This window comes from Balaenoptera ricei, chromosome 3 (genome assembly GCF_028023285.1).
Source record: "Balaenoptera ricei isolate mBalRic1 chromosome 3, mBalRic1.hap2, whole genome shotgun sequence".
Lineage (NCBI taxonomy): Eukaryota > Metazoa > Chordata > Mammalia > Artiodactyla > Balaenopteridae > Balaenoptera > Balaenoptera ricei.
The window spans coordinates 25441527-25464410 of NC_082641.1; the positions used below are offsets into that span (position 1 = coordinate 25441527).

General features: G+C 36.5%; 1 pseudogene; it reads right to left on the bottom strand.

The window, feature by feature from the left end:
- Window positions 1–491: 491 nt before the first annotated feature.
- LOC132363314 (large ribosomal subunit protein eL8-like) lies at window positions 492–18549 on the bottom strand (annotated as a pseudogene).
- Between the last annotated feature and the right edge of the window lie 4335 nt (window positions 18550–22884).

Below are 22884 nucleotides of genomic sequence, written 5' to 3' on the forward strand. Positions count from 1 at the left end.
CTTTGCTTTAAAGCCATTAGTACTGCACCATGGTCTACACTGATTTTTAGATTCTTAGCAACAGAAACACTTGAATATGACACCACCAAAGGTAAATATCTTTCTCAAAGAAACATGAATTTATAGGGAACTCATTTGGTTTGGCAGTACCCTAATGTCACCTTCACTTTCATATTCAGTACTTCCCTTCGTCCCATTTACTCTGAAGTGGAGGTGAGGGGCTTGTTCAAATTAATTACCAACACTAATAACAAGGGAGAGGAGGGCAGAACTGTGGCCTTAGCAACCTTGGTGTATGCATGAACTGACTCGTGGTGGAGCCCCCGCTGGGGCTTTGGACTCTGTTTCATTCAGGTTTGCACACCCTTGCCTAAATTAAGTCACAGGATAAATAGCAAGCACCTAATCAATATTGCCAAGTACATGTCTGGGTAAATGGTAACTGAAGAGAGAGTCCTCAGCCCTCCTGAGACTCTCAGACCCTTCTGTCTTTACAAACGCTTCCAGAACATCATGGTGATGCCTTCTGCTACTATCGCTGCTGACAACTCTATCTGCACTAACAGATGAGAACATCATTCAGAGAAAAAAACAGCAAAAAGTTACAGTATAGATATCGAACAACAGAAGCACAATAACTTCTTAAACACCTGACGGACAAATAACATAAAACAGAGGAGTTAACAACCATAAAAAGTAATACTCTAGTCCTCATATCCTCCTCTGGTCCTCCCCTCCCCCCAAACTTCAGCTGGATGAATACTTAGTGTTTTTATAGTTCTACTAATGTAATAGCAGGTTTTGATTTTCCTGCATTCATAGGCTAACATGAGTCTGCAAAGACAACACCATTTATTTTGACATATAATTTTACTTTATTTTTATTTTTTGGTATGTCTTTCTACCATGATGTTGGATGACATTTAACTTTATAAATAAGGTTTAGCTTAAATTTTCCAGAAAAACTGTGTGAATGAACAAAAATAAAGAAATAAAAAGGCAGATTCTCTTCTCAGCTTTACTGAGGAACACGATAAGCACCAGAGACCAAACAGAAAAAGTGAGACTTCCTCTCCTTACTCACAGTAGTTGTTTCATTCTCTTGCTGGAAATGTCCTCATCTCTAGCATCTTTTATATGTCTTTGCCTATCAAAATGGACTTCAGTAAAGAAGTATCTATCAGCTTTTTATACTTTCCAGTGATTGAAGGCAGTAAATATCCCTCCCAAGGAACTATATGCTGACTCACCTTTAAAAAATGCAATAAGCTGTCTTCTATTGATGGGGCTTCGGTTGAGCAATGCTGTGGGAAGGGCGGTTAGTAAAATGCTTTAAGGGAAGATTTTTCATGAGAAGTGGAAAAACATTGCCCTGGAAAACAGTTTTAAGCATTGTGGCACTAGAGTTCTAATGTCTCTTTGTAAGAAATGTGAAGGCCAGGTATATTCATGTTTTCCTTTTTTATCATCCTCTGGCCATTGCACTCCATTGAATGTACCTTCTATTCATTTCAGACTATTATAACTTCCCAAGTGTCACTGCAAACTTGCAAATATTTTTTTTTCTGTTTTCTCTGCTTATAACCCAGGTATCCTGGAGGATCCTGAGTAACTACTGTGCATCTTCAAAATCCAATTTAAATGTTTCTTTCCCTCACTTCATCCCTTCATTAGTTCCTATTTCCCATCAAACTCTTTGCTGATTAATTTTAGTCCTTCAGCACTGTATAAATACCTGCAGTTTAATTCTCATCAATGTTCTTGTAACTCTTCATTTGCTTCCCAACACATTAAACTTAAAGCCAGGAGCCATATCTTCTTTGCCTTTGTTTCTCAAGGACCATGAAAACAGTATTACTAAAATCTTTTAAGATATGATAAATATTCTGCAATGTTCTTGTCTTTTGTATGTTTCTTTACAGTTTGTCAACTTTAGTAAAGTATCTTGGATTATTTTACCTTTTTCCCGACCTCTCTCTTTTTTTAAGAAAAACTTTAATGCCTATTTGTTAATGTTTAGATATAGAATAAGATTTTGTCTCACCTACCAGGAAATGTCTATAACTTCTTTCTTTATTCTACCTTCTATGGAAATTTTAATGTGTTCTACCAAAGATGTCTATTAAAATTGAAGTTTAAAATGGAAGCAGTTATTTGTATTATTTAGTAAAATATCCTAATTTGGGTAAATTTGTTTAAATGGCTTCAGTGAAAGCAGAGGTTTTCTGTTTTCTAAATAATCTCCATACTCTAACTTCCTTTGCTTTTAATGGTAAATTTTTCTTATCTCCTCATTTCCATTCTAGGACTTTCTTAGAATTAATTGTTGCCACCAAATTAACAATGACCAATTAGGAAATTCATAAAAGGGCATGAACTGGAGCCATGTATGCAAGTGTATTTAAGAATCTATGTGCTGTCAACAAATACATCTGGTCCTTAATCCCTGCTGTGACCATAAAAGCTGCCTATTCTGCAGAAAGAAATTTAAGTTCAGATGTGAGCTCTTCCACTTTAAAACAGAAAGAAAAACTTATTTAAGCATCACAGTTATACAACAGGAAAAATATATCTTTTCAGCACCATGTAGCAAACACTTATATATCCCCACTCATCCTGTGTCAAAATTTTGTTCCTCTTTCTTAAAGCGAAACATAAATATCTAGTACACCTAATCTTCTAAATTATAGCAGTAGTGCCAAATCTTTATCTATGAGTTCCTCTTCACCAAATATATTTTAAGTGCATGGGTTATCTTGTTCTCACAACAAACACGTAGTTCGAAATCCCTTTACAGATAGGGAAATTGAGGTTTAGAAAAGAAAAATAACTTGCTTGAGGTAACACATCTGGTTAGTGGTAGAGCTAACATTTAAACCTAGATAGCCAACCTCCAAAGTCCCCACTTTTAAATGAAATACCACACATCCCTTAACACTATATATGCAATTGCTGTTTGATCCTGGACCCACATTTTTACTAATCTTCATACTATATGTTAATATTTGGACATCAACATCAAATCAAATGCTTTCATATACAGCATTAATGATAAACTTGATGGTGACCTTAGCAGATTGTTCATAAATAAGATTTGACTGTTAAAATTCCTAAATTGGTGTGTCCTTCCTGATTTAACTGTTGAAACAACTAATGCAGCTTTTGTTTTCCTCTCTTAAGATACTATTGAGTGATTTATTGCTAAGCACAGGTTTTTAGTGTGAAAAGTTTTCTGACATATTTGATGAATTGGGCCTAGGAAAAAACACCTCTCTTAAACAACCGTTTTCTGAATCAACCGAGTATGATATTAGGTTCAGAGAGAAGTGCTGTCTCCATTGGGACCACATATCTCTTTGATTTGAGTAGTCTTCCTGGCTACCCTGGTCAGGATGAATTATGGCGTGGAAAAGCTTCTATCAGGAGATATAAGCAGTCAGAGAGAGAAGGATAAACAGAAAGTCATTTTTAAGCCAAAATGATCCCCATTATTTTGGTTCATTGCTGGATTATGTATTTTCTTGCAATGAAAAAGGAAATTACTTACCCCCAAAATACACTGTTAATTATAATGTGGGGTCATTAAGAGGTAGAACACAATTTTAGATTTATATGTATAAGTGTGGAGAAGCTGCTGCCCACTTTCATATAGCAGTTAATAATACAGACACTATTAGAACTCAAAAATATCAACTCCAAATCTGCAGTTTTGGACTGTTTTCCCAATTGCCTCCATCCTTGAACTTTGTCAAACTGAAGTTCCCTACAATAATGTTTAAACTTGATAACTAGGTATTATAAACAGAACAACTGGTAAAATGTTTTTGTTTTAAATGAATTCAGTATTTTCCCTAAAATATCTTATTCTGAAATATTGAGGGTAAAATAAAAAGAAAAACAAAACAAACTAACAAGAAGTATATAAAATATTCGATTTGTTTGTGATTTTTAATTCTCATGTCCTAAAGCTTAACATTTAATCAACAGAATGATTCTATTAAAATATAAATCTGATCATGTCATTTTTCTTCAAAAGACTACAACAGTTTCCCATTACACTTAGAATAGACTAAGACTAAGATCTTTCTCAAGATGCAACGGAGAATTTTGGAAATTTTTCGAAGTGCTTTGTGTATCCCACTGACTGTGACACACTGTATTTGGTAAGGCAAGAGAGCAGGAGTTCTGAAATTCAAAGACAATACCACACAACAAAGAATTGCTCTTCATGTTTCAGTATTTTTTAGTGTCTGGCTTACACCCAAACACCACTTTAAATGTAAATTACTTTCCCATTCAGAGAAGACAAAAATTATGCAAATCAGGTGAAGTTAGGACTGTGTTTTCATCAAAACTTTGCCAAGCAAGCATTGTTCACTTTTTTGAGCAATCACAAAGCCGTAACCCAAAGTGTCTGTAGTGTAGAGTTGCCAATACAGACTACAGGCATAGCTGCAAGGGTCACAGTAATTCTACATATGAGGGCAAGCATCTAGCAGCTTTACTGTGTCATATAGTTGTGCCTTTGTATTGAAATGCATACTTTTATAGGTTACTTTATATTTATTTTTCCTTCATATTACTGTTAGGATAGTATATTACCTTTAAAAACATTATGCATACATTGGTTAAACAATCTATGGTTTTCATTTAAAGATGGCAAAAAATGTAGAGAAGGAAAAAAAAACTTTTTCCTCCACCCTCCTAGTTTCTCTGGCTGGGGCCCTGTGAATTAGACTCACAAAAGACAGATTAACAAGAGAAAAAACAAATGGAGTTTACTATCGAGTGTAGTGTGCATCCTTGCAGGAGAAACTCAGTGATGAGTAACTCAAAGGAATGGTTAGAAATTTAGCTTATCTAGAATGTTAACGATAAATGTGTAGAGAAGTGACAGACAAAAGAAAAGACTTTAGGCTTCCAATGTGGCAAACTGTGGGAAGGCAAACATATGGGGGAAATTAATGGAGTAATGTTCTTGCTGGTCCATTTCAATGCCAACTTTTCCTCTTCACGGTGGTCTTGAAACTTCCCAGGAGAGGGGATATATGGCAATCCTCATATCTCAAAGGTTTAGTCAGATAAGGGAAACTCTGGGAAGGCTTCTTTCCCATCTGTTGAACTTCAAATGCCTTCAGCTCAAAATAAGGGGCATATTTTGGGGTGTCATATTTCAATCCCTTATTTTATATACACACACACATTTGTCAAAAGCAGAGGTGCTCAATTCAATACACTCAGGAAGAACTGCCTCTCACACCTTCTCCACCTGACTGACATTAAGACTTAAACTGCTATCATCTTTATTAGTTACTAAGTTCCAGCCATATTATTCTCCTTATATTTTTTGAACACTCTCCTAATCATGCTCCTACCTCAAAAACTTGTACTTGTTGTTCCCTCTACCTGGAATGCTGGAGCCTCAAACAGTCACGTAGCTATTCCCTCCTTTTCATCAAGGTTTTATTTAAAAGTGACTTCATCAGAGAGGAGTACTTTGTCAGTTCTAGTGAAAAATAGCAACTCTCTGTCACTACTTACTGTCCTCTCTGCTTCCTATATCCCCATAACATTTATCACCGCTCTACAGCATGACATGTAATGGTATGAGCTTCTTGAATTAATTTTTTGTCTCTTTCTTTCTCTTTCTCATTAAATATAAATTTCTTAAAAACCTGTAGAGTTAATTTATCTACATTCATATATATACATGTATACACACACACACACACACACACATATATTCAACTCTTCCCGTTTCTAAAGGCACAATGCAATGGAAGTGTGAAAGAGAACAGTGACAAGGAGTGTTTGGGATTAACATTTCCCAAATGTTTTACGTTTAAGGGCGAAACAGATTTACACCTAGTGTAAAGGACAAAGATCTACTATAAGTGGGACTCAAAATATCATCTGGGTGAACGCACAGTCAGCAAAGTATTTGAAGCACAAATTACAAGGACAGGGAAGCACCTTTGGTAAAGATGCTGATAGAGACCTTTTAATGGTTCTATAGAAAAACAAGGTGACATTGGTTTTATTGAAAGGAAAAATATTAGCCTCTAGTATTTTTAAAATGCAGACAAATTAGAGGTTTAGAGTCAAGAGTCTACTGCATCTCTGCATACTGAATGACTGTTGAGAGATAAGTACTTTCTTGAAATGATATTGAAAAGCACAGTGTAAGCTTTTGTAAAGAATATGTGAGAGGCATGGAGGTTAGGAATCCACCTGACAATGCAGGGGACACGGGTTTGAGCCCTGGTCTGGGAAGATCCCACATGTCATGGAGCAACTACTGCCCGTGCGCCACAACTACTGAGCCTGCGCTCTAGAGCCCACGAGCCACAACTACAGAAGCCTGTGCGCCTAGAGCCAGTGCTCCACAAGAGAAGTCAACACAACAAGAGAAGCCTGCGCACCGCAACGAAGAGTAGCCCCTGCTCTCTGCAACTAGAGAAAGCCCACGTGCAGCAAATGAAGACACAACACAACCAAAAATAAACTAACTAAATAAATAAATTCATTATTTTTTTTAAGTCTTAAAAAAAAAAAAGAACATGTGAGAAAGATAAAACGGAGAAAGGTATAATTCTTGATCTAAAATGAAGAACCAGGGAAGTGAATATCAAAAATAGCCTATACACAAAAGTTAGAAATCAATGGATTATTTTTTGGGACTTCCCTAGTGGCACAGTGGTTAAGAATCTGCCTGCCAATGCAAGGGACACGGGTTCAAGCCCTGGTCCGGGAAGATCCCACATGCCACGGAGCAACTAAGTCAGTGCACCACAACTACTAAGCCTGCGCTCTAGAGCCCGCGAGCCACAACTACTGAGCCCCTGTGCCACAACTACTGAAGCCCATGCACCTAGACCTGTGCTCTGCAACAAGAGAAGCCACCGCAATAAGAAGCCCACACACCGCAACAAAGAGTAGCCCCGCTCACCACAACTACAGAAAGCCCGCGCGCAGCAACGAAGACCCAGCGCAGCCAAAAACAAATAAATAAATTTATAAAAGAAATCAATGGATTATTTTAACATGTGTAAGCCATACGTGTTAATGGAAATACTCTATGCTAGTTTTTTTTCTTTTTTCCTCAATTAATACAGGCTGAAGGAGAATTCGTATTTTATGTACAGAAAACTCAACAGTATACATTAAGCCCAGTTTGGTAGCCAGTTCCTTGCCTTTTGCCTTTTCCAGCTTGGCAACGCGAGCCACCAATTTCAGACCCAGGACATTGCCTCCCCCAGTGACAGCGGACCTCATCATATCTGTCACTGTAACTGGTCCTGATAGCTTCCACCTGCTTAGCCAGAGATCCTCTGTCTTCTCAGTTAACTTGTGTGAAGGCGATGGTGGTATAGGTCTTGCTGTGGACGAGATGCCCCAGCCTGGCCTTGCCCTTGATAACGCAGTAGGAAACGCCCACTTTAAGATACAGGACAGGGAGGAAGATAACCAGCCCAACGGGATCCAAATCATGTGCAGTCACTACCAATTGAGCCTTCTTGTTCTCCACCAAGGTGGGGACAGTATTAACCCCTGCTAGAAGAACAGGTAGCCTCTTAGTGGGGACATCCCCTTTGCTGGCAGCTTTTTTCTCAGGTGGAGCCAACAATCTCTTGCTTTCTGTCTGACCTGTACTTGTGGGCCAGCTTTAGCAGCTGTGTAGCTGTTTGGCTGTCCAAGGCTTGGTTAACTGGGTGAACTGGTTAACTGCAGGAGGCACTTTCAACGGTTAGAGAGGACAGCCCTTTGCCACTGCAGTTCAATGCAGCTTGGCCATTTCACAAATAGGTGAAGTGCCTTTTGGGTTGGATGTCCTGCCCAGTGACAAAATTCTTGGGCCTTTCCTCAAACAGGGGATTTACCACCTTCTTGGCCTCCTGCTTCTTCACGACAGCAGGGACGAGGGCTAGCTTCACAATAACTCTATCAAGTAAATGCCATTATTTTCCACTGTTAACAAAATGAAAATAGCATAAGATCACGTAACTGATATGTAGTGAGACCAGGATTTGGACACAATTTGACAGTCACCAGAGACGATCATTTTAATCGTGAAATATAAATAACCATGTATAGTAAATTTTTTTAAAATCGATTCTTTTACAAACAGTCCACGAAAAGAAATGAGAATACTCAATGTTCTTTTTAAGACACTATGCCTGATATTCATAACACATACTCCTATCATGAAGGAATAATCTCTAGTTATTCATAGACATCTGGAAACTTTGGAAAACCCAAACCAGTGGTACAGTTTATAAAAAGAATGAAGGGAAAAAAAGGAGGGAAAGAGGGAGGAAGGGCAGAGTCAAATCATTTTATAGCTTTTAGTCTGGAAAACTCTTACTCATTCTTCTTGACCAAATTAAAATATCTCCTCCCTCAAAAGTTTTCCATCACCAGTGCATTTTTTGTTCCTGGTTCCCCTGTGCTACCACGATATTTTCTTCAAATTACTGCAGTAGCACAAAAATTCTTACCTAACATTAGTTATATAATAAACTGTGCTATTTAAATTTATAACACATCAGATATTATGAAATGTAGAATGAATTTTTATGTAGAAAGTGTCATCAATTTACGATTGACTTTGAGTTTCTGTTTACTTGCTTGATGAGAGATTTCAGGATGTTACTCAACTAACAACATGGCAATATGATTGAAAAAATATTTATAGAATGGAAAATCAGTTTCCTGTCACAATGAGATAAATATGATAAAGATAAATCCAAGTATCAAAAGCATATATGTTGTTTTGTTTACATGCTGCAGTTATGTGTTCATAAAACAATTATATCACAGCAAAAGAGAAAGTAAAAATACTGTTTGTAAGCCAGCTGGTAACCAATCTATCTTCCTCATATTCCTTAGCCCTAAGTAAACCTAATGACATGGAAAACATTTTGTAAGTATCTTGTCATATTTACATAAAATGTTCAAACAAGATGTAATAGCTGCTATTACAGTGTGAAAAGACTGCTTGAGCAATAGAAATCTTAAATATGTTACTTTGCAAACAGCAATACTAACACAGCAGAGCTCAATAACAACTGATGCCCACTTATACAAGAAGTCATTCAACTGCTGGCAGCTGCTGATGAAATATGATATTGATATATCTCCAAAATATGTGCACTTCTTTCATGAGACCTATTGTAAAGACCTCATCTATATCTTTTGTAGGAAAGATGTTAAATTTAATGGGTGTGCAATGAAAGCAGAAAAGCAGATGAAAATCCAGATGATTTTGTTTTCTTGATAAACAATTAAATGGCACCATTGCCAAATTTATACACCTATGACTGAGTACTCAGGTGATTTTTTAAAGCAGCAAGTGGAGCAAATGTAAAAGAAATTTAAAGCAAACAACTGAAAGTGACAGCCTTAATTCTGTTTGGAAACGTATTCAGACGGCCTCTTCTGCAAGCAGTGTATAAAGTTTTAACTTGTCAGATTGCTTAAATGAAACTGCACCTCACCATGGAAGATATCTCCAAATCCATAAGTTAAAGAGAAGATAAGACAACCTCAGACACTCACTATAAAGGAGGAAAGAAAAAAAAAAACCTTGCTTCTCCCTGACCTTAGCTGAAAATGAGCATCTAATATTTCAAAAGTGCATTACAGTGTCTACAACAGGAACCCGGCAGGTGACAGTGAGGAACTTGCTGTTCTTTGCTATAACATTAAGCTTTCAATACTTAACTGTTAAAATGTTTAAAAGGTAAGTTGTGATAATAACAAAAGCTGTTTGTTAAAATTTCATATTTATTCTTAGAAACAGAATTTTTGTGATAGTGATGTTTGCCCTCACTCTCAGCTTTGGTCAAGACACAGAATTTGGGCAATAAATCCAAAAGAAATAAAGGAAATAGAAATAAAACCAAATGCAACCTTGTCAAAGAACACAGCCCCTTATTTTGACAGTTTAGAGGACTGAATTAGCTTTTTAAGAAAAGTTTTACATTTTCTTATGTAACCTGGAGGCTGAACAACTCTTTTTGATGTATCCAAAATGCAAATTTACTTTGATCACCCATTGCCCCTTTAAAATATACCTAGTGTGGTAACTGCCAGGGTTCCCCTGCCCACTCTTAGATAAAATTTGTTCTAGGGATACTTTAAATTGTTATTCACAGACACAATTCAATAATTAGAATGTTTAGTCCAAGATATTCATCACCACGAGGAATTTTGATTTAATAGCATACTTTTATGACTTTATATTAACACCAGCCTTTTTCAGGCTGGATGTCTTCAAGATTAAAAATGGTATAGTTGGCTTTTCTATTTATTCATCTAAACTTCTCTCACAAACAACTCCTTCCCTGCCCTCTTTTCTAGATGCTGTTTTCAAGGTAAGGACAGTTCTTACTTTAACCATCATTCAGCTCTAATTTCCTGACATATTTTGCAAGGGTTTCTTTTCTGAGTTCTTCTGACATTCTCTGCAGGCCACCTCTCCCCCCCACTGCCTTTCTCTTGACTTTGTTCTAGGTGGCCCTTTGCCACTCTTTCCTGAGCTCTGAATATGCATCTTCAGCTTCTTGCTGCTTCATTCCCTCCGTGACTCCAGGTGGCGCTCTTGGACAGAAGTCAGGATGGCTTGCTCTACTACGCAGTTCATATCAGCTAGGAGAGAACCCTATAGGCATTCATCCATTGTTAGGACGTATCCAGGGAGTGTATGTAGGTCGACCCCAAAATAGCATCACTCTCCGGAGAGCTATTAAGTCCTTTTTCTTTTGCAGGAGTTCCAAGGTGAGAGTCAGATCCTAGTTCACCCTGCCTCCCAAATGAAGGCGTAACGTGTTAAGCTTTCTACAGATCCCTGTGAGAGCCTGCACCCCCCATGAATGTTTAAGCAGAGAGAGGGAGAAGGGGAGGGAAGGAATATCACATCCTACCTGGAGGAGGGGAGGTAAAGAATATCACATCACATTTTTATTCAAAAATATTTTCCTCCCAATATCTTCTCCCCCAAAACCCTCTCTCCTTTCTTCCTCTTCATCCCTTATATACTTGAGGTAAGAGGATTCAAAACACTAAGATCAACTTACTTTAATTATTTTAAATTTTCATTGTAAATTCTTCAAATGGTGATTCATCTTTGGAATGTCATATCTACTGCACATGAGACTCAAACTTAAGCTGTTCTACTTAAAGTCTTTATTATACAATAGTGAAATAACACTGGCTTCAGAAGGCATCTTAGATACTTAATTATATCCAGATGCACTTATAAGAAGCATCTGAGCAAGAAAACACGAAGAGATTAAAGGAAGCATGAAAGAATCAGGCCACAGACCAAAAGAGACAATCAGTTTCTGACACTTAGGATCCTGGAATACATCTTCTGTTGAAAGAGAGGGATGTTGAAGATATAAAATAGATTCCTGCAGGATTTGTTCACTTATTTGTTCATTTGTTCATTCATTCATCAATTCATAAAAATAAACGTGAATATCTTGAATGTAACAGGCTAAATGCAGTGAGCTAGAATGCTGTGCAAGAATATAAAATATTAGTCAGATTTTACAGAACTAGTTACAATACCTTTCTAATGAGAAGTTCATATAACATCTTCCAAATTTTCTTATAAAAAATTTAAAAAGTGACATTATACGATGTTCAATGTAGGAGCATAAAACATGTTTTCCTTCTTGCCCGCTACCTAATAGTATTGGCTTAATTTCCTTTTAGTATGTTATAATGGGGATTTGAGCTGTGCATTTTTATTCTATTAATTATGAGCCCCTCAGATTTTGAAATGAGAAGTCAACAGAAATACACCACTCTTGAAAATTAACGGAGCTTTTCCAGATTTAATCTGGTGATCTCAACCATGTTATACTCATACGTTTAATTTAAAAAAAAGTCTTTCAGTGATGACAAATTTTTTAATCATAAAGTCAATTAAATATACACAAACACGAAACTAGTAAGAAACTATTATACTATTTACACAACTACAAAACCAAAAAAATTACTAAAGTACATTAAATATTGAGGTATTAGATAATAAATTGATGTAATGTAGCAGATAATGTTTTGCTGAAACTAAATCACCTCTTAAGATACAAGAACAATTTTGCCACACCAACATGGGTTTTTTGAATTCCACATACTTATTCTAGTTTTAGGTATGTGATGATTCCATTCTGGAATCAATTTTAGTCTTATTATTCAAACTACTCTAAAATGACTATACCATGAGGTCCCATGACCTTGGCTTAGCAAGAATATTTTATTTAGTTTTTCCTCGGCCTCCATTCTTTTTCATTAACCTGAAACCATTAAAAAGTAAAATGATTCATTGACTTAACAAACATAAAATAAATCCACTTACTGAATTCATTCTGTAATGTTGCCATTATAGTTTTAATTAACTATGTAGCTCTAAGGTAACCGTTGAAATAATGCAGAATATACTACATTGTTTAAACTTAAAATTGAAGTAAATGCAGACACTTAAATTTTTCTCATGGTAACCACCAAGAAGAAGGAGGAGAGGGAGGAGGAGGAGTGGGAGAAGAAGAAAGAGAAATTTTCAGGACCTTCAGGAATATACGGCTCGCTGGGAGACACCGATTTCGCCCTTGTGTTCCTGTGTAATCTAAAGTACAAAGTTTAAAGTTAGTTTATAAAACAGTATTTAATTTTATATTAGCCTATATAATTAATATATTCCTTTTTAAGAGTTTTATTTATTATTTTTAAATATTTGGTATATATACAAAATATTTGTGGCATGCGTATACGTTTTGAAGCATAAAAGAGTACCTGAGAACCTACAATTTAAGAACTGCAACTTACTACAAGGAACCCTATCACTCTCCGTGTAACACTTTCCTTTTCAGGATTCCAAATCCCTGATAGCCCCCTTCCCAGTCAAGAGGTAATAACAACCTGAATTTTAAACTTATCATCATCCTTGGCCTTTTTATATTTTATCACGTTTACAGTTAAACAATATGTTGTTTCATTCTACTTATTTTTCATTTTTTAAAATAATATAATCCATATAGTACTTTGTGGGTTTTTTCCCCCTTATTTACTTGTTGCTGGCTCACTTTCATTATTCTACCTTTTTCTCCTCATAGAGTTTAAAGTTAATTTATATTCATTTCTTGAAATGTCAACATTGAAGTCCATGAGAGTCTAAATCTGTTGTGGCTTTTTTGCCCCACAGATTCTTGTTCATGGTGATTGTGTGTGTGTGTGTGTGTGTGTGTGTGTGTGTGTGTGTGTGATATTTGACTGTGGAAACCTGGGGCCTAAGTTAATGATGCTTTCCCTCAGAGAGAACTTTCATTTCCTTCTGCTGACGTGGGACCATCCCATGGCCATGGTCTTATCTCCTGCTGGTACTGACACAATTAATCCCTCCACCCCACAGAGAACCCTACCATTCCCATAAGCTTAGTACTATTTTTGGCCACTGAGAGTCTTCTAGAGTGTGTTGCAAGCCCCCAAATCCATAAGATTTATGTTTTAGCAGAATTTAGTTCTTTCATAGTAATCTTCCAACAGTATCTAGTCAGGAAGATACTGTTCAAATATTTATGATACTTGTGTAGAGGAAGTACCATAACTGGTCTGTTCCAATTACACCTGCTTATTTTTTATCATATATATGTAATAATGGAATTCATTTTTTTAAAAAATCAAGACTTTCCATATAACCAAAGAACAGAGAATAAAGAATCATGGGATTTTAATGAATTGCTTGTTCACACTTAGCGATATTTATTCCAAAATGCATTACAAAAATGTGTATCAATCAAGTGTATATCAATTTAATATAATCAATATAAATATTCTTCATATTCTTGAGTTTCTCTGTGGACAGCCTTTGTGTGTGTTTGTTAGAGGGGAGTTGGAAGCCAAAGAAGAGCTTCTTTTTCTAGTTTTGATGTTCTTTTGTCTAGTCATATAATTTGCATAGAAAGAGATCATCAGCCTCTCGTTGGTATCACATGAGTTTGAATTAACAATATATAGGGCTTCCCTGGTGGCGCAGTGGTTGAGAGTCTGCCTGCTAATGCAGGGGACACGGGTTCGAGCCCTGGTCTGGGAAGATCCCACATGCCACGGAGCAACTAGGCCCGTGAGCCACAATTACTGAGCCTGCGCGTCTGGAGCCTGTGCTCCGCAACAAGAGAGGCCACGATAGTGAGAGGCCTGCGCACCGTGATGAAGAGTGGCCCCCGCTTGCCGCAACTAGAGAAAGCCCTAGCACAGAAACGAAGACCCAACATAGCAATCAATCAATCAATAAATCTTTAAAAAAAAAAAAAAACCAAAAATTTGTTAAACTTTAAAAAAATATATATATATATATATAAAATTTATATATTAGCATATTAAAATATATTAGTTTACACTGGAAGATTCCAGTTACTTAAATTATGGAATTTTCTAGTCAACTGCCTCTCTTCTACTTCTTATATTCAAGGTATTTCAAAATGAAGTTATTAACAGTAGAACTGTTTTGACAGAGATGGGTACCTAAGCTAAGTTTGACCAATCTAATTTCTCAGCATAAGAATATATAATTAGGACAAGCTTCATATGGATTGGTCATGGAATGAAGAGACAAAGGTCATGAGAGTTATGGTGGCTAGCTTCTATGGACCATGAAGATAAGGGAACAGAAAAGACTGGTCTATAGAGAAGACAGACTAAAGCAGCAGAAGAGAAAGATAAGAAATGAAAGGTGGAAATAAAGATTCTCAGTGCTTCTTATTGCATGGTTCCAATGTCTTTTTTAGGACCTCCTATCCTTGTGCTCCATGAGATGCTACTATGCCCTTAAAATATATGTATTTTTTTACTGTTTTGCCTTTTCTTTCTTGAATTTATTCTGTTATTTACAACCAAAGACCCAAACTAATTTTAATATAAGCTTTGGTAAAAGCACAAAAAAGAAAATTTCTCTATTAGCAAGACTGTTATGCTTACCAGATCCACTATGTGACTCTGGTTAAGTTACTTCACCTGTCTTGTGTAAAATGCAAGCATGATATTCCGACCTTTTGTGACAATTAAGTGAATTAGTACATAAACAATGCTTAAAACAGTGCCTTCACATGGTAAGAATTATGTGTGTTGACTCTTGCTTGTATTATCCCCATTTTGTAAGAATTTTAAATTTGTCGATTCCATGCCACTTGCCACATTTTAATGCAGCAGGAAGCAATATACTAATCCATTATGAAGTTGGTTAGCAGTGCTTCTTTAAGGGAGAGGAAAGAGATAAATGAGAAAAATTTAAATAATTACTCATAAGCTAGTGCTTTATCTGATAGATGAAAAAAATATTTTTAAAAAGTTTAAAAGTAAACCTTTTTAAAACACGTTTGCCACATTTTAGGTTGCTGTTTCTAATACGTACCACATTGTCATTCTGGAAATAAACCAAATAGTCTCAATAGTTACAATAATGAAAAGTAACAGTCCTTAAACATGTCACATTTTCTCTCCATGGTTTCACATTCAACACAACCTGCTGCTTTAATATAAAAAGACACTTGAAATGAAAATATTTCACTATTAATGAAACATGTAGTCAAGGTCATAGTAATTTCTTGTCTGTGAAGTACTTGTCTGTGAAGCAGTGAAGTACTTCCTTTAGATTCTTAGCCTTCTCTTGAAGAACTGATGTGTTCAGCTTTAAATAAACTAAACTGGTCTCTCTCATGTCAGAACATAGGCCAGGTGGCCAGAAAGATAACATGACAACTTTAGGAAGGAATTTCCTACTGCTTCACACCTTATGAACTAATTCTTTCATTCCTCTTCAAATGCTGGCAAGCAAAGCAAGAATGTTCTTGTGAGAGGATGGAAGGAAGAAAAAGCACATTCCAATTCAGTAGGGCGAATTCATAAGTGAATATAACCATATATTTCTAAAACTAAACCCAAATGTTGCCTCTTTTTTTCCTGTCTTCAAAAGGCTAAATTATATATATAATTTAAATATGTAAATCTATATCTGTCTATATATCTATATATACATATACAGCATTTTGAACAATGGATCTAGGGACCCTATCTCTAAGTTGTCAAGCAGAAAATGGAAAACTGTATGGTGTTTATCACAATTTGAGTAAAATTTAAAATTATTGTGAAAACTATCAAAGTATATAAAATAGATTCATGTGATATGTTAAGTTAACATTTTTTTTTTCCTGAAAAGTGGCTTGGGGTTTTATAAAATTGGCCTCAAAGGCTGTATGCAGTCTCCTGTCAGTAGACTGGTTGTCATACTCGTAACATTTCTGTAATGGAGGCTCAGGAAATATTCTTCCTCGGCCATATACACTGTCTGAAAATTAATAAGTGTTGTCTGTGGTCACAGGGGCTCGATTTGCACCCAGTCTGCTTGGACTATGAGACAGCTAGGAGGGTACCCCTCCGAAGATGGGCACCGTGTTGGTTTTCTATTGCTGTTGTAACAAATACCACAAAGAGTGACCTAAAACGAGACACATTTAGTGTCTTACAGCTCTGTAGATCAGAAGTCTGACACAGGTTTCCCCTGGCAACATCAAGGGCTTGACAGGACTGAGTTCTTTTCTACAAGGCCTAGGGGAGAATTTGTTCCCTTTTCTCTTCCAGCTTCTTGAGGTTCCCCTCACACCCTGGATCAACACCACCTTTTCCAAATTCAAAAAGGCAGATTGAATCCTTCTCACATTGCATCCTTCTAACTTCCCTTTCTGCATTTCTCTTCTACTTTTTAGTGGTAACATTAGGCCCATCCCGATAATCTAGAATAACCTCCTTATGGTAAGGTCCACTGCTCAGCAAATTTATTTCCACCTGCAACTTTAATTACCTTTTGCCATGTGACAGAATATATGCACAGTTTCCTGGGATTAGGACGTGGGTACCCTAGGGGTGAGGAAATGCATTAGTCTGCCTCCTATAGGGGGAGTATGTACTTTCTCTGCTGTATTGCTCAATCAATGCCAATTTTCATAAAAAAGATCATAAATTTAATAACCTGATGCCTGCATTTGATAAAAATTTACAATTTTGGATATAAAATAGAACCATTATTTGACATTCACGTAAGAGAGCAGTTACTGTCAATAAGAAGACAGAATAATCACTGGAAAACTATCTGTTTCATTTCAAAGTGAAATGAGGAACAAACTGTGGATGCAATTTACTCTATTTATTGAAAATCAAAATAATGAATGCCATATGGAGCATTCATTATTCCTTTGATGAACTCAGTTTGGCACTTTTATAAAACAATGGAGCAAACTGGGAACATGACCACATGATAAAACCAAACGGGTTAGTTAAAAGACACACAGATACAGTAACTTTACGGGGAAATAAGAACACTAAATACAATGTCGAATAGAGCAAACGAAAAAAATCAGTTACTAATTTTATATTAAAAATCAACATCATCTTCTTTAAAGACCTTGACAAAATAAATAAATTGAGCATAGCATGCATGAAACACAACCCTTCATTTTTAGGGTTTCCATTTTTGAGAAGAATTATTTCAACTTATGTATGATTCCCCTAGAAATAACCAAAAAAATGAACATTTGTAGTATCTTGCATAACTGCACTTCAGGTCCTCCTGACATATAGTAAAGCTAATTATAAGCATTTATTATGTGTAAGAAACAAAGATTTTACATACTTTAATTCATGCAGCCTTCAAAGAATTAACACACAAGAAGTCAGTATTATCCCCATTTCAGAGACTTAGAAACTGAAGTACAGAGAGATTAAATGACTTGTTAAGAAATATCTAGGCAGTAAGAGGTAGAGGTGACATTTCTAAACCATTCATCGTGGCTCCACAACCAGAACTATTAAGTGGTGTCCTCCTGCCTTCTGACTTGGGTTACATACAAATATTTCCTCTCTTAAACATAAGATGGCTAACACTTTGAATTGTTGAATTTTGAGCAGTTATTTTATATATATTTATATATATGTAAAATATATATATATAGTGGGGGGATTCATTTTACATAGTATTAGATGATTTAAATCTTAGAAAGATTGTTATTATGATCTTCCCAGGGAGGATTAATTATATATTATATGATATTCATATAATGTATAATATATAACACATGTGTGTTAGTCATCCATTTACTATGTTTTCAACCTCAAAATACAGACTTCATGCCTTCCAAATGTATAGCACTCTGTAAAAAATTAAATGATAAACAGAAACCTCAATTAAATAGAGTCAGGAGACCAGAAGTGGGGGAGCTCTCACACCCTGAGACAATCACAGAGCCCAAGAAGAAAGACTCCTCTTCTTTCCTGGTGAGAACTCAGCCAATCAAAAGCCATGGACTCTTTGTTTACTCTAGCCCTCCAACTTCCTTTTCCTCTCTTTTTAAGAGTTCTCCTTCCATTGCCAGGCAGGCACTTGCATATGGCTTGCTGATACTTGTGATTCTCTGTTGATACTGAATAAACTTACCTTTGCTGGAGAAACATCTGGCAGTCTCTTTGTTTCAGATCAACATTTTGGTCGTCCATACAGGGACCAGTGAAGACCACAAATGCTCCAGGGCTGGTGAGCAAATAGGTGTGATACCTACAATTGAGCCCACTGTTGCTCACTGCTTTTCTCACTGACCCCGGTGTTTGAATGCACATCTCTTTCTCCTGAATCCAAGCTCACACGCTGTTTGCATTTGAAGCTCTCCAGGCTTTATTCAGGATCTATTTTAAGGTTTTGTCTTTCTGGTTAAGGCCTTCTTCTGTATATGGGTACTTGTTTGGTACTTCGGTGTGACTTTGACATCAGACTGTTTCAACCAAAGCTGGCTGAAAATACCTTTGGCCCATTCCTTTAAGAAAAGGGGCTGCTTCACCCCCAGCCTTCAGCCCATTCCTATGAAATAGGGGTCATTCTATGGAAATTGGCTGAAAAGTCTTTGGCATGGCTCTTCTTGGACTAAGCTATTTCCTTAGAATTGGCTGGGATTAGCTTGAAAGCTGATTGAATTGCACCATTTGAGCTGTAAATTATTAAGCTGTTGGAAAACTGTTCTTCTACTCTAGAGAAAAACCTCTCAGATATGGGATTCCAATTATCGAAGTATTTTGAGGGTGCCCTCAGCTACAAGGATTCTGGCCGATTTTGTTTAAAAACGATGATCCTTCCTCATATGCCTTTCTAAATAAATGGGCCAACCTGACCAAAAACAATTCAGAATATCAATGGTCATTATGGGGAACTTTTGAAATCCCCAAACTTAATAACCGTAAGACCTAACTGGATTACAATAGCTTAAAAATTTCAGAACTTACTGGAATGTTTATTGTGATTGGTGTTTTTGAGGCTTCCACACATTATCAGAAGCCTAAAATTGCTTCTCTGCCAAACAAGATTTTAAGATTAACTGAGGCAAACAAATGATTAAAGAAAGATAAAAAGGCCCCCAAAGCTCGAGGCTCTTCTTCCCTGGCTTCCTTGTCTTAGGCTCAGCCTCTGCCACCATCTTGTCTCTCTCCTTTGGCTCCCGGTGGCCAGAATCCACCACTGGTACCATCTTCCTCCTTCCCTTCTATGCTGCCTATGCCTTCTCTATACGCTCAAATCCCCCTTTTCCTTTTCTCAGAAACTCTACTTTCTTTTCCTCTGAACTTGTAAGTACCTGTCCCTTTAAAATTAAGACTTCTGAGGATCCAGCAGCTTAACCCTTTAATTTCTCATATTCCCTGGACTAAAGCTGAACTAAGAGCCACAGTCAAAGATTTTCCCAAAGTAACCAAAGATCCTCACATATTTGCTGAGGAGTTTAATACAGTCATACAAACTTAACAACCTGGTTTCCCTGACTTATATAAGCCAGTTCATATGCTTGTAAGTGAAGGCCAGGCCCAGCATTGGATGAAAATCATTAATTGGGAAAAATCCTGAAAGGTCTCTAAGAATAACAACTGGGAGACCAGCCCACTGATATATTATATGATCAGGCGTGGGCAATTGCTAGGTGACTTCACTGAGCAATTCCTAGGGATCTTCCAAAGCCTGTTGATTGGAACAGAATTCAGGCTTGTACACAAAAATCTAATGAACCTGTTCATGACTACTGTAATCAACTTCAGATTGCTTTTAAAGAAAATTTTGGTCTTCCTTCAGATGTTGATTTTTACCCAGGTAGCTTTAAATCTGTATTTATTAATGGGGTGAACCAGGATCTTTGCCTTACAGTAAAAAGGACCAGGATGGAATGGGGAACTATGTCCACTCCAAGTTTAGTTAATCTGGCCAACCAGCTCTCTCACATTCTGTCACCTCAAAAAAAGACCACCAAAGTTCTTAATCTTCAAGTCCAGTAATTGAGGGCTTCCTAATGAAACCAAAACCCTGCTACTTTGTGCTACTAGTGAAAAGAGCAAGGACATTGGAAAAGAGATTGTTTGCAAATGTACGCACTTTAGGTGCCTTCACCTCACTTAGCCAGCCTTTCCAACCTCCCAATTCTCAATGAAGGGACTCTAAGGAACCATAGGGGTCTTCCCAGTCCTTGCTCTTCATCAGCTTGGAGAAACATTTCTCCAGATTGTGAATGAATCTCTTCTACCCCCAAACTGACATTGAAGCCACATTCTAGAAGTTGAACCCCACTACTGTAAAACAGTCCCTGCCCTGAAGTAGTAAAATAGTTCAAATAGTAGGGACCTCTATCCAGTGTCTCCACAGGCTGAAATCAAGGCTTTGGCAGGGATGGCAATCCCATTTTAGACTTGAAGTCCTTCTCCGAACTCATAGGTTACCGGCCAAATTAATTCCCTTATAATTTAAAAGGATGGAGACCCTCAGCATTAAGAGGCCACTCATTGTTCTCTATCCCATGGCCTTCACAGCATGGCAGTTGGTGTCCTCAAAGCTAACACAGGAGCACCTTTCTGATGCTTCACTTCCCTTTAAATGATCTGCCTCACTAAATCAGGTCCACTCAAGAAAATCTCCCTATTGATCAAATCAGAGTGAACTGATTGGTGATCTAATCACAGGGATAGCATCCCATCATATGCACAGGTTCATTACGCTCAAGAGGAGGGAATTCCATAGGGCACATATATCAGGGGGCAGAACACTTGAAGTGTCTTAGAATTCTGTCTACCAGAGATCATTTTCCCAATATTAATACAAACATAATAAACTTCCCTTCTTCCAGGTGACCAGATTAGAAAGGGCTTTAACTCTTAAAAATTAGCAATTTAATGGATGTTGTTTTAACATACAGATACATGCTTTTTATGTACTTTTTAAATGTAAAATGCTACATTCTGTCTATTTGAAGATAGTCTTTTAGCTATGCTGATGTTTTCCACACTTCAAATTCTCCATTCCTCTTCTTTGCCAAACTGTTGTTTGAAAACTTAAATATGAAAAATTACATACTTGCATTTATTTTAAAATTATTTGTGGTCAATATATTAATGTTGTACTTTTATATTATCTTAATATATTTTAATACACTTCGTTGAAAGACTGAGACTTCATTTTGCTTAAAAGCGAACTTATCTATGTTCATGAAAAACAGACATTAACAGCTTAAGTATGATATAAAACTTCTAAGAATTTAAGGGACTGAAAGCACCTAACTGAATCAAGCATGTTCATGGTTTATAGAAGGTAGCTAAACTACCTTGGGTGCCTCAAAATAGCTGAAAAATCTAATCACCCTTTGGGAGTCTCTGAAAGTGAGAAACTTAAGGTCAGGCTAGCATGAATAATAATAAAAGGAAAATATTGTCATCTTTACACTTTTGTTTTCTAGCCCTCAAAAATATTTTTCCATGGTGAGTAAATTCTTTCTCCGACTTTTAATCTTATACTCACTTTCTAGATGCAAGTGGGAGATTCTATACTGCAAGAAGTATTTTCCAGCTTCATGGCAGGAACCAAAATAATATTAGCTGAAATGTGGAATTACCTCCTCCATTGCGACTGGGAGGCCAAGCAGGGGAAAGCCTTACGTATTACAGCACCTCCTGTGATAGTTTTTAGAACCTGGTGTGTCTCATAACGAATTTCACCTGGTGGCAATCTACTGTGATAACATATGGCCACAGCAGATGCTTAGTTACAGCTTGACCTGCAACTGAAAGTTCATTGTAAAGTAATCATGGACTTTTTGAATATGTATGACCACCTTGGGGGGGGATAGGGAGGATGGGAGGGAGACGCAAGAGGGAGGGGATATGGGGATATATGTATATGTATAGCTGATTCACTTTGTTATAAAGCAGAAACTAACACACCACTGTAAAGCAATTATACTCCAATAAAAATGTTAATAATAAAAAGAAATAAAAAGAAATAGTGAAAAATAAAAAAATAAAAACAAAGCTTAAATGATTTATATTGTTCACATAAGGTAATTGAGCCCCATTAAACAAAATTCTCACATTTAATTATCTGTTTATAACCTAGTTCTCTAATATTCAGAATATCATTTCTCAAGAAACAATGTAATAAATAGTGTTTATATTCTCAAGCTAGCAGGTTCTCTTCAGTCAACTGATACCTTAAAACAATGCAAGTTAATGATGATATAGTTAAATACATAATTATTATTCTAGCATAGTTTATTGCTATAAAATAAAACAAACTACTAGTAATTAGTATAGTCAAGTTAATTAGATTATTACAAGAACTTTTGGTTACTCCCTTGGCTTCTAAATATAAATGATACTAAGTTTTATTAAATACTATTTCACTTCAAGTCATATACTTTGCATTCCTTATAACATATAGCCAGCACTGTTCACAATTCACATGCCTCAGCTTTGATTAGAATATGCTCCTATCTCGCCAGTAAAATACAAAGACGGTCTGATTTATTGCCCTTA